The sequence below is a fragment of the Scylla paramamosain genome, chromosome 18 (assembly GCF_035594125.1).
Source record: "Scylla paramamosain isolate STU-SP2022 chromosome 18, ASM3559412v1, whole genome shotgun sequence".
Classification (NCBI taxonomy): Eukaryota; Metazoa; Arthropoda; class Malacostraca; order Decapoda; family Portunidae; genus Scylla; species Scylla paramamosain.
Window position 1 is genome coordinate 1,380,298 of NC_087168.1, and position 15,812 is coordinate 1,396,109.

General features: G+C 40.5%; 1 non-coding gene across 1 annotated transcript; it reads right to left on the reverse strand.

Annotated features, from left to right (window-relative positions):
• Nucleotides 1-6,609: 6,609 nt before the first annotated feature.
• Nucleotides 6,610-6,682, reverse strand: Trnav-uac (transfer RNA valine (anticodon UAC)). Its single transcript has one exon. It is a non-coding gene; the product is annotated as a tRNA-Val (tRNA).
• Nucleotides 6,683-15,812: the final 9,130 nt, after the last annotated feature.

Sequence of the window (15,812 nt, forward strand, 5' to 3'; positions counted from 1 at the left end):
CTTCAGTTATTGGAAGACCAATTTGTGTATTGTGTAAGAGGTAGCATAGATTATGGGGAAAGTCAAAGGTGTAATAATGTTTGCATCACTTTGAATCATGCCACTGTTGGTGTTAAAAATTACAATATTGATGTTTCTGAGATACCCAGTTTGAAATTTTCCTTAGTGTGCTTGATAGCAATTTGTATCATGGTCATGAAACATTCACTTGCAAACAGGATATTGCAGATGATCACACCATAAAGGAAAAAAGAGAATTGGAATTAACAGAACAGGGACTAGTTTATGATCAAGCTAACAACTTTTAGGTGGTGAAATATCTCTGGATTAAAGACCCCATAAATTTGCCTAATAACTTTCCCCCTGCTGGCTACAGATTGAAAGCAAGAGAAAAAAGGTTAATGAAGCTTGGCCCTGACCACTGTAGATTCTATAAAGAGCAGAACAATGACATGGTTGACAAAGGTGTAGCAAGGAAACTCTCAGGGGGAAGAAGTGTCATCGTACCATTGTCCGGTCCACTATTTACACCATCATGAAGTTATTAAGCCAGGTTCGTCATCTACAGCAGTTAGAACTGTATTTGATTCATCAGCAACCTAATTCTTATTGGAACAACGGACCAGACATGTTAAATTCATTATTGGGTGTGTTATTGAGAATGAGGCAAGAGAAGATAGCTATAATCGGGGATATTTCAAGAATGTACCATACCATCAGGTTAGATGAAAGGGATCAGCATACTCACAGATTCATCTGGAGGAATCTGGATTTATCTAAATCACCAGAGCATTATTCCTTGACTAGAGTCACATTTGGGGATCGACCTAGTGTGATCATAGCAACCTTGGCACTCAGACAAACTGCAGAAAAATATGTGGATCAATACCCAGGGGCTACTCACATGATTACGAAGAACACATATGTGGATGATATGATACAATATGTTCCCAGTGAGAAAGATGCCTCCAAGCTAATCAGGGATGCAGAGTGCATATTATCTACAGGTGGGTTTGTGGTTAAGCACACTATTTGGAAATTATGAAACTGTTCTCATGGCAGGTAAGAGTAAGATTTCCCCAGCTAAACAGGTCACTATACCTAGTGTTGAACTGTGTGCTGCCGCGTTATCATGTCGCCTGCAGGAGATAATACAGCATGAACTGGACTGGCAGTTTGAGTCTGTTTATCACCTGGTGGACTGTGCTATAGTAAGGGATCAAATTCAGAAGGATTCCTATAAATTTAAATCATATGTGCGAAGAAGAATCGCTGAGATAAAGAACAAATCAAATTCTAGTGAATGGTGGATTAGATCTGAAATTAATCCCGCTGACATGTTAACACGCCCAGTGACTATTCAGCAAAATGGGTGGTGACTCAATATGGCAGAATGGCCCAGAATTTTTAAAGTTACCTATTGAAAAATACTGTAAAGCAAACCACTGAAACACAATTGCCAGACATGAATGGTCAAACATTAGCATGCGAGATTGAATCGACAGTTCTGCGCAAAGACAAAACATATCCTGACATGAGTTTTTTAACTTGAATAGGTTCAACAGCTACACAAAATTGCTCAGGGTCACCAGTAGGGTAATGGCAGCAATAAAGGCAAAAAAATTTCTGGCAATTGCTAAAAATATCACTAGTGAAAACATGCAAGAAGCTAAAAGGCTTTGGGTTAAGGAGGTACAGAGAGAATACTTAAGGGACTGGCCTAAGAAGTTTGAAAGACTAGGGCCTGCAATCGACAAAGATGGTATAATCACGGTAGGGAACACAATGAGACCATGGCTTAGGAAGAACTGAAATAATGGTACATATATGCTCTTGTCTCCCAGGCATAGGTTTACACACTTGTATGTATCTCATTTACATCAAATTTATCATGCTGGAGTAGATACAACTATTGCTAAATTACAGAGGAAATTTTAAGTACCTGGTGTAAGTAGGATTGTGAAATCAGTGAAGTATAATTGTGTTACTTGTAACAGACTCACCCAAGTGTGAAGGTCAGAAAATGGGTGAGTTATTAGAGGAAAGGCTTAAGCCATCGCCACCATTTTACCACACGGCTTGTGATATATTTGGCCCTTTCAGAATTCGTGATGCAGTTAAGCGTAGAACCTTTGGCAAAGCTTATGGAATAATATTCAATTGTTTGTCCACCAGAAATGTTTACCTAGACTTACTGGAGGATTATGACAGACAGAGCTTCCTGATGGTTTTCAGACGATTCGTGTCCATAAGGGGCTACTCCTGTAGTATGTATTCAGATAGAGGTCCTCAGTTTGTGTCAGCTGGGAAGGAAATTAAACAAATGTTTAGTGAATTGGATTGAAGCAAAATCCGCAATTTTGGTAGAGACAAAAGTATGGAATGGGTATTCACTAAATCATCAGACGCTCCTTGGCAGAACTGCGTAAGTGAGGCTTTGATCAAGAGTATAAAGAGAACTTTGAATGTGTCGATAAGAGAAAACAAGTTATCATTCCCTGGATTACAGACTGTGCTGTTTGAGGTAGCCAACCTACTTAATGAGCGTCCAATAGAACTTAAACCAGGATCAGATGTGAACGCTGGAAGTTATCTATGTCCAAATGAACCTATTAGGTCGAGCATCTAACCATGCTCCACTAGGTGTGTGGTTTTTTTTTTTTTTTTATTTTTTTTTTTTATGTAGGAAGGATACTGGCCAAGGGCAACAAAAATCTAATAAAAAAAAAATGCCCACTGAAATGCCAGTCCCTTAAAAGGGTCAAAGCAGTGGTCAAAAATTGGTGGATAAGTGTCTTGAAACCTCCCTCTTGAAGGAATTCAAGTCATAGGAAGGTGGAAATACAGAAGCAGGCAAGGAGTTCCAGAGTTTACCAGAGAAAGGGATGAATGATTGAGAATACTGGTTAACTCTTGCGTTAGAGAGGTGGACAGAATAGGAGTGAGAGAAAGAAGAAAGTCTTGTGCAGCGAGGCCGCGGAAGGAGGGGAGGCATGCAGTTAGCAAGATCAGAAGAGCAGTTAGCATGAAAATAGCGGTAGAAGACAGCTAGAGATGCAACATTGCGGCGGTGAGAGAGAGGCTGAAGACAGTCAGTTAGAGGAGAGGAGTTGATGAGACGAAAAGCTTTTGATTCCACCCTGTCTAGAATAGCAGTATGAGTGGAACCCCCCCAGACATGTGAAGCATACTCCATACATGGACGGATAAGGCCCTTGTACAGAGTTAGCAGCTGGGGGGGGTGAGAAAAACTGGCGGAGACGTCTCAGAACACCTAACTTCATAGAAGCTGTTTTAGCTAGAGATGAGATGTGAAGTTTCCAGTTCAGATTATAAGTAAAGGACAGACCGAGGATGTTCAGTGTAGAAGAGGGGGACAGTTGAGTGTCATTGAAGAAGAGGGGATAGTTGTCTGGAAGATTGTGTCGAGTTGATAGATGGAGGAATTGAGTTTTTGAGGCATTGAACAATACCAAGTTTGCTCTGCCCCAATCAGAAATTTTAGAAAGATCAGAAGTCAGGCGTTCTGTGGCTTCCCTGCGTGATATGTTTACCTCCTGAAGGGTTGGACGTCTATGAAAAGACGTGGAAAAGTGCAGGGTGGTATCATCAGCATAAGAGTGGATAGGACAAGAAGTTTGGTTTAGAAGATCATTAATGAATAATAAGAAGAGAGTGGGTGACAGGACAGAACCCTGAGGAACACCACTGTTAATAGATTTAGGAGAAGAACAGTGACCGTCTACCACAGCAGCAATAGAACGGTCAGAAAGGAAACTTGAGATGAAGTTACAGAGAGAAGGATAGAAACCGTAGGAGGGTAGTTTGGAAATCAAAGCTTTGTGCCAGACTCTATCAAAGGCTTTTGATATGTCCAAGGCAACAGCAAAAGTTTCACCAAAGTCTCTAAAAGAGGATGACCAAGACTCTGTAAGGAAAGCCAGAAGATCACCAGTAGAGCGGCCTTGACGGAACCCATACTGGCGATCAGATAGAAGGTTGTGAAGTGATAGATGTTTAAGAATCTTCCTGTTGAGGATTGATTCAAAAACTTTAGATAAGCAGGAAATTAAAGCAATAGGACGGTAGTTTGAGGGATTAGAGCGGTCACCCTTTTTAGGAACAGGTTGAATGTAGGCAAACTTCCAGCAAGAAGGAAAGGTAGATGTTGACAGACAGAGCTGAAAGAGTTTGACTAGGCAAGGTGCAAGCACGGAGGCACAGTTTCGGAGAACAATAGGTTAGAAGGGGATACTAACAAAAAGAATTTCATAGGTAATATTGTAACAGCATTTTGGAGGAAATAGCAACGGGACTTCTTGCCTAGTCTTGTAGTACAGCAAAAATGGCATACTGCTAAAACAAATGTAAAGGCAGGGTGTTTGGTGTTGTTAAGAGGTGTAATTGTTAGATACAAGAATCAGCAGTCAGGATCAAAGTGTGAAGGTACAAGTGATGTAAAGGTTAGGAGGTCTGTTCATCGTTTGGCCGTCATCCTACCTGTAGAGGATCAGTGATACAAGCATTGTGGGGTGGGGAGTGTATCATCACTGTGATGATAGTTAACGGAATAGGTGATTACGTATGTTTTTTTTTTTTTTTATTGTGTAGCTATTTGGTGTCTATTGTATGTAATATTTGTTCATTTACTTGTATATCTATTTTCACACATGTTTTTAGCGGGATACTATATAAAACATGTAATGATGGTTAAAATGATGGTTGGTTGTGGTTTATCACGCGTGTCGCTGCGCATTTGTCTTGTTGGCTGGAGGGAGAGGTGGCCACGCGGAGATGGACTAGAAGGCCAAACGGCTGTTCGGGTGGTTTGAGCACTGGGCAGGCGTGACGAGGGAAAGTGTAGGTAATGTACCTTTTTGTTGCAGTAAGGGTTATGTGATATTTTCTTTAGTGTCATATTATTACTTGTATGCATGTACATGCTAGCATAGGAAACTGTATTGTGTTGCCAGGACCTACACATGATTTGTGGTGGGTAGTGCGCATGGCCCTTGTGTTATTTAGTGTCAATGACTACTTCTTTTATCCATGTAGGTATAAGTTGTCATAGCGAATTGTATCATGTTGGCAGCGTTGGCTGGCGTGAGTGTCATTGCTCAGGTTCCCTGCTTTGAAGCTTCTCATTATCTCAGGGTTGGTGGTTACTTGAATTCCGCCTTTCTTCTGGCTAGAATGTTTGCATAGTTTTTAAATGTTCTTTACTACTGTATATGACCGTAACATGATTTCCACCAGCGGTGGACGGGGCTAAGAGTGTTAATGATGTGTACGTACAGTATACGAGTGTGTGGTGCTTAGTCTGGGCCACCCTTAAGTGACCACCAGCCTCGTATTTACGTATGTAATATAATTTCGACACGTTTAACTACATTCTTACTACAAATCTTGCAAGTTGTTTTCCTCTTTATGCAGCAAGACTTAGGTTCATGCAGCAAATTGCTTGTTTTTGTCTCACTGACCCAATAGCTCGTCAGGAAACACATGAAACAATTGAAACACTTTATCTTGTCTACAGCAAATATTCGTAAATATACAGCAAATATACGTAAAAATAAAGACAGTAGGTAAGCAATTAACAGCTGGAGCATTTCGGGCATTACAGGATAATTTCACTGGAGACGGACACGATGTTCAATGTTAAAACAAAGATTACTTTGTTACTAAACCCAAACCTCGTAACACACCACTGCAATGATCATTAATACGGAACATGGAGAAAGTATGGAAGATGAGTGCGTAATAACTGATAGTACATCTGAAAGTAATAAGAGGAATGATAACACATAAAACTGAGAACATTATAATCGTATCAAAATAAGGGAAGGAGGCACATCTTAAGATCCGTCTCCCTCTACACGCTGTGCACAGGAACACCACACACTCTATCCTAATATATATATATATATATATATATATATATATATATATATATATATATATATATATATATATATATATATATATATATATATATATATATATATATATATATATATATATATATATATATATATATATATATATATATATATCTCTGTGTTGATGAAACATCATCAGATAATCTATTATCAACTGTTTCCTGCACAAAACCTCTTCCCCAATACACTGTCGTGTCAATACCCACATCCTGCTCTGCCATTATTCAAAACCAAACCATCGCCGTACACATGAAGAGTATTACATCAGGGAATCTCTATTGTTTTTTTTTCAAAAAATATATTCCTAAGTTCCCTGGGACCATAGCCATCTACCTGCCGCTCCAACCTTAAGATATCTACATTAACACAGTTTTCCTGCCATGGCTAACTCTTGCGTGAGATGGCAAAGAGGCACATTGACTATAATAGTGATGTGCTCGGTCATGACATCATACAGAATTCTTACATATTTTGATACATTTCTAGGATTCTCTTTTTCTTTCAAAGATAACAATACACAAGACAAATCATCATTTGCAATACTCCTTAAAGATCGAAGAGCAGCACCCATTGCAAGTCTCCTTATTCAGTGTTCAATACTAGGCAAGTTTAACTCCATTCTCATTATCCGAACTCTAGTGTTTCTTTGACAGCCTTTAAATAAAAGGAATGCTCCCGCCAGGGCTCGAACCTGGGACCTTCTGCGTGTAAAGCAGACGTGATAACCACTACACTACGAGAGCTACAAATATATGGAATTTAACAATATCTGTCGTCCACTTGTCTACGCAATCTGTGCATTACAAGTTAACATGGAGAAGATGCTTGTAGTGGTAGTAGTAGTAGTTATGGTAGTAGTGGCGGTGGTAGTAATGGTGGAAATGATTGAAGGGTAATCAAGAATCAGCTAGGATTTGATCGCAGTAGTGAAGATGTTAAGTAGTCAATATATTTTTTTTTTTCACCACTCAGCTATTTGCAGCAAATGAAATTATAAATTTTAATAAAAAGTGTGCCGGGTGTACGGAGGGTAGGTGAGTCCTACCAAGGATACCCATCCTCTGGAGAATCATTCCAGCGCTCTTCCAAAGCAGCGACCAGAAGCACACCACCTTGACTTGCCAGCAAGCACAAGTGACCATGTACTTCGCAGTGCCCGCTTACCTCCAGCGCGAGGAACCCGCCACGAAGCGCAACAAGCGGCCCGCGTCGCCTGCCTCAGGCCGCACTGCCTGCCCCAAGAAGCAGAGACGCGAGCGCTCCTACCAGGAGTGGTTCAGTGAGGTGAAAGAGAAGTTCGGCGGTGGCGAGAACCAGCGCGGCTGCTCTAAGGACACGCGGGCCAAGCGGAAGCTGCAGCTGGTGGGCGTGCCCCTGCTCCGGCGGCGTCAGGTGCGGGAGATGATCGGTCCCGTGCAACGGCCTCTGGCCGAGGGAAGCTACGGCTCTTGTTTCAAGACCGTGAGCCCGCGCACGCAGGAAGAACTGGTCATCAAGACCTTTAGCCGAGACAAGCTGCCGGAGCTCGTAGAGGAGGCCACCAGCCTCAGCAAGCTGCAGCTTCCCGGCGTGCAGCGTCTGGTGGGAGTCTGCGTGGAAACCCGCCAGCTGATTACTCCCTTCGCCGGCGTGACGCTCAAGGACTACATGCTGCGCAAGGCGCCCTCGTTTGCTGACGCCGTCAGCGTGCACCTGCAGATGTGCCGCACATTGCAGCGAATGCACCGGCAGGGCTACACGCACAATGACATCAAGGCGGACAACGTGTGCGTGTCCACCCAGAGCGGCGAGCCTGTGGCCACCGTGATCGACGTGGGCCTGGCGAGGCCTGTGGGCACAAAGGGACTCTTCAGCCAGGCGATCCCAGACACGGACAAGTTCCCCTGGATCGCGCCGGAGATCCTGAAGAAAACCCACCGCTGCTGCGAGGCGAGCGACGCCTTCGGCCTGGCCTACCTACTGCAGGGACTAGGCCTCCTGTCGTGCCCCAGCAGCTGCCGCCGCGCCAGGTCCGTCCTTCTCAAGTGGGTGGTGCAGGCTCGCCGCCGCGACCCCGCCGAGCGGCCCCCTCTGGTGGCGGTGATCCAGATGCTGCGTGCACTGCACCGCGAGGCCGCCGCCACGCGCCCTGCCGGCAGCCGCTGAGTTCTTGCGGCGACGAGGCGCTTGTAGATGCGTCATTTGCGTAACCCAGGAAGTCCTTGAGTTTCTTTTTTTTTTTTTTTTTTTTTGCGTGCTTGCCTTCAGTAATAAATGCGTGCGTTTATGTTGAGTTTGCCTAAATAGAAGGAAAAAAAAACTCGGGAAAGTAATAAAAAATAAGTTAAGTAAATTGATAAATAAAAAATAAATAAATAAAATAAGAAAAAATAAATAAAAAATAAACAATAAAAAAATAAATAAGAAAACAAACTAAATAAAAATACAAAAAATAAATAATAAAGACAAAAAAATAATAACTTAAGTAACGTAAGTAAATCACCCGGCGAAGGGAGAAGAGAAGGCAGCGAGTGAGAGTGTGGGGGTGACAAAGATCCTCCCGGTGATGGCAGGGGCGCGCAGGAGTGACTGAGGCGGCGAAGCGAGGCGGTGAGGAGAAAATAAATATATCATTTTTTTTTTTTCGGACAACATGTCTTTTAATGGAGAATGTTTCTACCCAAAAGAAGAAAATTAAATAAAAATAAATAAAATAAATAAATAAACAAAAAAATATAAAAAATATGAAAAATAAAAAAAATATATATAAAGTAAATAAATAAAAAAAGGTGGCAAAATATAAATAAAACAGTAAGAAATAGATGAATACAGAAATAGATAAACTGATAGAATAATAGCCAGATAGACAGATAGATAGGTGGGTACATAGATAGATACAAATAGATAGATAGATAGATAGATAAATAAATGGAGATAAATAATAAAATAAATAAATAAATAAACAAATAAACAAATAAGTAAATAAATGCAAAAGTAAATGAATCAATAAATAAATATATGAATAAATAAGACAGTGGGGGTGAAAGAAGACGGTAAAGAGCAGAAGATGAAAGGCTGGGTTAAGATATGAAGTCGTAGAGTGAAAAATGACGGAATGACTGCCATTAGTTGAAAGATAATGTATATTTTGATATTAGCTTTGAGAGGTTATGTTAATTCATAAATAAATAAAAGGTATGAGCAATGTCTGATCCTCATGTGAGTGTATGAAGAGTATTAGTTTTGAGAGGTTTATGTGTATAATGGTCTCGGTGATGCCTTTGATAAAGTGTTGATTGGGTTCTTGAACCAGGCGTGTTCCCTTCCCTGTTTGTGCTCGTGTATTGTGCTTGTGTACGTGAAGTCCTTGAGTGTGTGTATATTGTGTTTGATTTGGTTTCCTCTTGCGTTGCATTGATTGGCTCTAGTCTTGCAAGTATATGTAGTTCTTTGTAATTTTTGGTATATGAGTATTTCTCATTATAAACGAAGCGTGGTGCTTTGTTTTGTTGTCGTTGTAACGATAGTGAATGTGTTCCAGAGATTGCGTTTAGAGCATGTGCTGGGTAAGTAATTTTTGGTAGTATGCACGCTTTTACAAGGTGTAGTTTGATGTTAGTGTTTAGTGCATATGATCTTCTAATGGTGGTTATTGCTATTTGTGCTTTTTTTGTGATGTCTTTTGTGTGTTTTGAGTTTAAGCGTCTTTTGCGTATGACTGGTTGCATCCTTTTCATTGTTATATGAAGAAATGTTAATTTTTGTGTGTTTGTTTTGATTTTCTATTTGTTTTCATAGTTTTTTTTTCTATTCTCTTTGCAAACGTTTTTTTTTTTTTATTTACCTTTTGCATATGTGATGATTTGTGTGATGTGGTCTGCGTATTGGATATTTGTGGTGTCTGTGAGTGGTGTTGCAATGTCGTGTGTGTATATAGGTGGGTGAGATACTGCTCCCCTGTGGTACCCTACTGTCAAGTTGGAATGGTGGGCCAATGTAGTTATTTAGTGATATGGATGGTGACTTACTGCTTAAGAAGCTACATATCATCTTGTTAAGGACGCTGGATGATTTTATTTGATTAAGCTTATACTTTAGTGCACTTAGCCACACCTTGTCAAATTCCCTTGAGACGTCCTTGAGTGCAACTCAACATTGTTTTTTGTGTGATAAAGCTTTTGAGATTGTTTCTGCTGTTGTTGTTATTGCCGTGTTTGTGGATCTTGCTGTTCTAAATCCATGCTGGGGCTTTGGTAGAATTTTATTAGATTCAAGGAATGTTCGTGTTCTTTTATTGATTATTTTCTCAAAAATTTTTTCCAGGTACTTCTACAAGTTAAATTATTCGGTGCGTCAGTGGTTGGTTTGTTCTGTTTGGGGATGAGTGTGATTGCAGCGTGCTTGAATGGTTGTGGGAAATAGCCCATGGAGAGAGCGATGTTTAGTAGTCTGGCGAAGATCTCGAGGACGTTGTCTAGTAAGTTTAGCGATATGGTTTTATTTATTTTTGTTCCACCAAGTGTTTTGTTTTTGAGTTGTTTTATTGTTTGCTTTATTTCTTGTGGTGTGATGTGATGTGTGCTGTGGAATAGGTATCCTTACTTGGATTGTCAGGGTTGCCTTGTTGACTGGGTGGTATTTAAGCTTTGTTATTGGTGATATAATTATTAACTAGCAGTTGTGTATCTTTATCATATTGCAGATTTTTTGTGGGGCTTATTCTAAAAAACATTGCTCCATATGTCTTTAAATATTTGTTCATTTTCTTCTACTCTGTATATTTTTTATTGTCTTCAATTATATATGGCTTTGTGCTAGTCTGGCTCCTTTTAATGTCTTTATATTTTGTCAAAATTTGTGGTGTGTTAAATCCCTCAACCTTGTTTTCCTAATTTTTTTGTTCTGTTCTTTACATTCCCTTTTATTTTGTTTGATAATTTTGTAAGCTATGAATGTTGTGTATGTCCAACCATGTTTTAAACTGTTGTCTAGTAGCTTTTTTGCCCATCATTGCAATTATTTAACTTTTTGATTGTAAATGGGTTTGATTATTGTTTTGTGTTTTGAAACTGGTACATTGTGTTTCATAGATGTTGTTATTGCATCTATCCAGTGTTGTATTGATGTGTCTAGTGTGGTGTGCCATGTGTGGATCTGTGATAATATTACCTGTTCTGTGTATTGTGTTTTTGTGGAATTCCTCCCAGTTTGCTTTCTTGATTAAGTGTGTAGGTGGTGCTGGTGTTCGCATAGGGTATGATGTGATGTTTATGAGTATTGGTAAGTGGGCAGATGGTGTTGTGGGTCCCTGCCTTATTTTAATGTTGTGGTATGTTTTGTTGTCTGAGAGTATAATATCTGGTGTTGATGTTGTGTTGTGTGATATGAATGTTGGAAAGTCTGGGCCTAAGTGTACTAGTTTGTTATGGTGGATGAGCATATTCACTCTTCATCGTTTGTCTATTGTTTGGTGGTGGGCATTTAGGTTGCCTATTATATATGTTGGATATGTTTCTGAAGCTATGCTGATCTCAGGGGTAAGTAGGTGATGGCTATGTTTGTATGTCCTGTAGTAGTTTAAACGGTTATCAGTATTATATCAGTGTCGTATTTATCTTTTTACTTTGTGTTTCAGATGCTGTTTAACTACAATTGGTAAGCCGTCGTGTGGTTCGTCACAGGAAACTATAAGGTATGTTGGGTGTGTATTTTTATGTTTGCAGTATTTTTCAGGCCATGACTGTTTAATAGGATAATGCCTGGGTTTGCTTCTCTATATATGTTGGTGAATTTTGTATGATTGTACTCCAGTGTCTGACGTTGTGTTGTAGTATTAGAATGTTATCCGTGTTGTCCATGATGGATGTGTGTGTGTGTGTGTGTGTGTGTGTGTGTGTGTGTGTGTGTGTGTGTGTGTGTGTGTATAGTGTAATTGGAGGGGGATGGTAATAGTGTAGAGCGTTTTTTTTGTAGTTAGATGAAGTTTTGTCTTTTTTGTTGCTTTCACTCTTCGGTTGGTGGTGGTCTTCCTTGGTACAACCCGTTCCGTATTTTACTGAAACTGGAGTCCTCTTCAGTTACCCAAACTTCGTTCAGGTCTAGATAATTGTTTTTTTAGTAGTCTGTTGATCTTTTCTTCTTTATACGCTGATGATGTGAATGTGTATTTGTATTTTCCTTCCTCTATCTAGAATTTGTCTATGGTACAACGTTCCTTTAGGCCATCCCATGCTCTTTTCAGTTGTTATTTGTAGAACTATTGCTTTCCCACTTGTTTTTACTGGTGGAGTTTCTTCCTGTTCACTCTCCTCTCGACATCTACTTCTTCCATCTCTTCTTCCACGTCACTATCCTCAATTTCTTGTTGTTTGTCTAGATTGGCACTTGCTGGTGGTGAGGCTGCCAAGTTTAGGATTTCTTTTGAGGGGAGGGTTGTCAGGCATGATTATTGGTGGAATATTGTTTAATTTGAATATTTTGTTTATTTCAACATTGTAAGTACCAGGATTGGCTAGGTTGTTGATGTGTGAATGGATAATACAGATTAGTATGGTCGTCGCTGTTTCTTTCTTGAACCAGTCAGAAACTTTGGGTAAAGTATTGATGCTCTGGTTGGATTTCACTGCCTTACTGTAGTTTCCTGTATTTTTCTTCTCTTTTCTTTTGTTGTCTCTGATGTCTTTTCTTTTGGGACATTTATTTGCCAGAGTTTTGTGTGGTCCTGTACGGTTAAGGCATTTTTTGTGGCTGAGGTACAATTTTTCCATATGTGCTCGGAGCTTCCACACTCGGAACACATAATGTAATCTTTTGACATTGGGCAGTTGTTGGTGGTGTGGTCCTCGAGTGTGTAGCATCTCATACATGTCAATATTGGTATCAATTCATCCAGCTTGATGTTGTATGATGGTACACACTCATGTGGAAAGCAAGCATGCCCTTCTCAGTAGCAGTTTTTGCTGTGGCGGTTTCTTTTAGGCAGATCTTCATGATTTTTACTCTTTGGATCTTGAAGATACTTTCAATGCCTCCAATTATCCAAACGTTTTCCTTTAGTAATAGTTTCAGGTTCAGTGTTTGAAAAAATGTAGTCATCTACATTGAAGAGGATGAAGGTTCTCTTCGCTCCCAGTTCAGGTGGTAGTATAGATTCGAAACCTTGATCTTTGAGAGCTGCAGAGCATTGTGGCTAGAAGATTTTGTCAACCTCGTCATCCGAACGGGTAAGTACCACGTATGAGTCCGGTGTTGGGATTATCTTAGTAGCGTATATGAGGTGTTCAGATAGGGTTCTGAGTTGTGTTAGTTTTGTGTTATTGTTAGGGTTCGGATGCTAGATAATTATCCTGGCCATGGTGGCATTTGTGTAGTGGGTGTAGGTAGGCAGTTAGGTAGTTAGGTAGGCTGGTAGATAGTTAGGTAAGTAAGTAGTTGATGGGTAGGTAGTTACCTAGGGGTGGTGAGTGGTAAGAACACGGGTAACAAAACAAATATTGCACCAAGGCAGAGAACACAGCTAAGGGAAGAAGCCTAACTACAGCTAACCCCCCTAGCGCTCGTCCGGCTCCTAAAAGCCGTCGAAAGGTGCAGGGGTAGCTGCCCCCACAGAAGATCTTTGTGTACCCTATTAAAGTTTGGCCCACACTGTGGCTCCCTATAACCATCCCTACTAAGGCCCCCTTATGACTAGGCCTGCGCCTGTCCGAGGGGTTCGGCTTCGTACCGCTCTAAACAGGGGACTCTAAGGCCAGAAAGGAAGGTATAAGTAGTAGTAAAAAGAGCCACACAAGGGCGGGACGAAGGTGCCAGTGTCTGCTGACGAAGCCGGAAGGTGCTCAGGAGTCGGCGGGTGCACGTCTGGCGGCGAGGCGGAGCAGCCTAAGCGGCGGTCTGTTGCCTGTGTAGAGAGAGAGTGGGGAGGCGGTGTTGTCACTGCGGCTGCCATGCAGTCTCTGAGAGAGAATGATGGTGTGATGGTGTGGGAGTGAGGGGTGCGGCTGTATGATAGTAATGTTTGGCTTGAGTTTACGTTTATATGTCCGTCTGAGTGTCTATGTGTGTCTTTCTGTATGTTTGTTTTTATGTTGGTGTATATTTTTTGTATGTATATATGTCTCTCTCCTTGTTAAGGCACAATACATTATTACTTTACGAAAAAAAAAAAAAATTGAGGATGCTATGTTTTCCATCACCTAAGCATTCCTGATTATTTTGTAGGGCAGGTTTAAACATTCGTGACTGTAGCACCAGACAAGACTTATCAAAGATGACTCGTGGTTTGGTGATCACTCACGACTCACTGACAGGATAAAGATGTACTACTGTAATGATCCTGACACATGTTTGATTCCGGTTTTCATGCTAAAATTATCCAGCATTCAGATAATTTCGTCAGCGTGTCCTTGGTGCATCACAGATCTAAGGAATACTTGAACTCTTACAAGAGGGAGGTTACAAGACACTTCTCTCATTTTGGATAATCCTTTTAGCTCTTCTTTTTGGGGACTGGAACTTTCAGTGTGCCTTTCCTTCTGTCTTTTGTTGCTCTTTGCCAGAGTCACCCTTATATAAAACAAAATAAGGCTGTTTGGTAATTTTTATAAGCGTTTCCGATCAAATATCATATTGCACCAGAAAACCATGAAATTTATATAACAGTATTCATCTCAATATTGTGTAGCATCTTATTTTCTTCCCTCTAAAGGTTCATAGTTTTTACGTAATAAAGCGACTGATGGCTTCTTGCAGCTTCCCTAATGTTCTTATAACTGTTCCATGATTAACCTCAGACGATCGATCCTAACGACGCCACTGCGCTGATCTATGACGGCATCTCCCCTCCTCTGACCCGGAGGCGAGAGGTCAACACATCAATAATCCTCTGTCACCTGTTAGTCACTCCTCGGGGGATCTCTGCCCCTGCCGCAGAGACGCAACCCGGAACCTTCACACGGCCTCTCGAGACGAACTGATGAGATCTCGAAACGCTTTCTCACACGTTGTGGCGCTTATCTCTTCTGCTTTTAACGTGTTGTAGTATATTCAAGGACGTTTTCATGATTCTAATGACCGTTTAACAATGATTTTACACCATTAGTGAAGAAAACACTCATGTGACTAGTAATTTCAGTGGTTTTGAAATTGTGCTTATGAAAGAAGTTTTCTAATGATAACATACAACTTTTTACTCTTTTTCTTTTACTATAGTCTAAGAAAAGCATTAGAACATAAAAAAGAAGGAAAACTAGAAGAAAGCAGCGTGGCAGTCCCAGTATAACACAAACTTACCTATATCCATTTATCATCCCCTTTAAAGCACTTTATTGATTCGGCAGTAACGAGCTTATTACTGAATCTGTCCCACTCATCCACCACTCCATGACAACAGACATTCTAACAATAACCACCGTTCACCTGTTAAAATATTAATCAATCCCCTATCGAGATAATAGCCATATTGTTATATTTATGGATTCAATCCAATATGTATCATGCTCTTGTTTGTTATATAACTCAACCGTATAAACGCAGGAAGAAAAATTATATTACCTCCCTTTCCACTTGTCGTTTCTATATTTCTTTGCATCCACCTTGTGCAGAACCTCTCTTGTAATTTTCCTACTTTTTCTGAATAAACTCCTGATTGTTGCGTCCATTACTTTCATGACATGTCAAAAATCTCATACATTAAAGGAGTTAAGTGCACAGCCATTACATGAATATCAAGAGGAGACTGGATAAATCATTACATGAGATGATCAATATTAAGTTTTGAGTGCTGCCTCGTGTAGGTCAGCTGGTTCTCCGCACGCACATTATTTTATCATGTGTTCTTATATCTGACACGCTGAACTGTCTGCTTGACCTTAGCAGACACAGTTGGGCCTTGCATGA